The sequence below is a fragment of the Solanum tuberosum genome, unplaced genomic scaffold, assembly GCF_000226075.1.
Source record: "Solanum tuberosum cultivar DM 1-3 516 R44 unplaced genomic scaffold, SolTub_3.0 scf00283, whole genome shotgun sequence".
Classification (NCBI taxonomy): Eukaryota; Viridiplantae; Streptophyta; class Magnoliopsida; order Solanales; family Solanaceae; genus Solanum; species Solanum tuberosum.
This window is the reverse complement of record NW_006239207.1, coordinates 787,973-788,210: the sequence shown is the minus strand read 5'-3', so window position 1 is coordinate 788,210 and position 238 is coordinate 787,973.

Here is a 238-nt window from a genome sequence, read left to right as displayed (position 1 = left end):
ATATATTGAGTTCAGTTATTCTCGAGTTGAACAAAACCAAGGTAAGTTCTCTTCTGCATCTCTTTTCAAGCTTAAGTTATTGTTTAGCGGTCCAGCTCACATACTCGTACATTCCATGTACTGATGCCAGTTGGCCTGCATCTTATGACGATGCAGACACAGGTACCCCGAATCAGCATCTTGTACGTCGTTGATCCAACTGAGCACTCCAGAGTCAGTGGTGAGCCTCCTTGTTTCC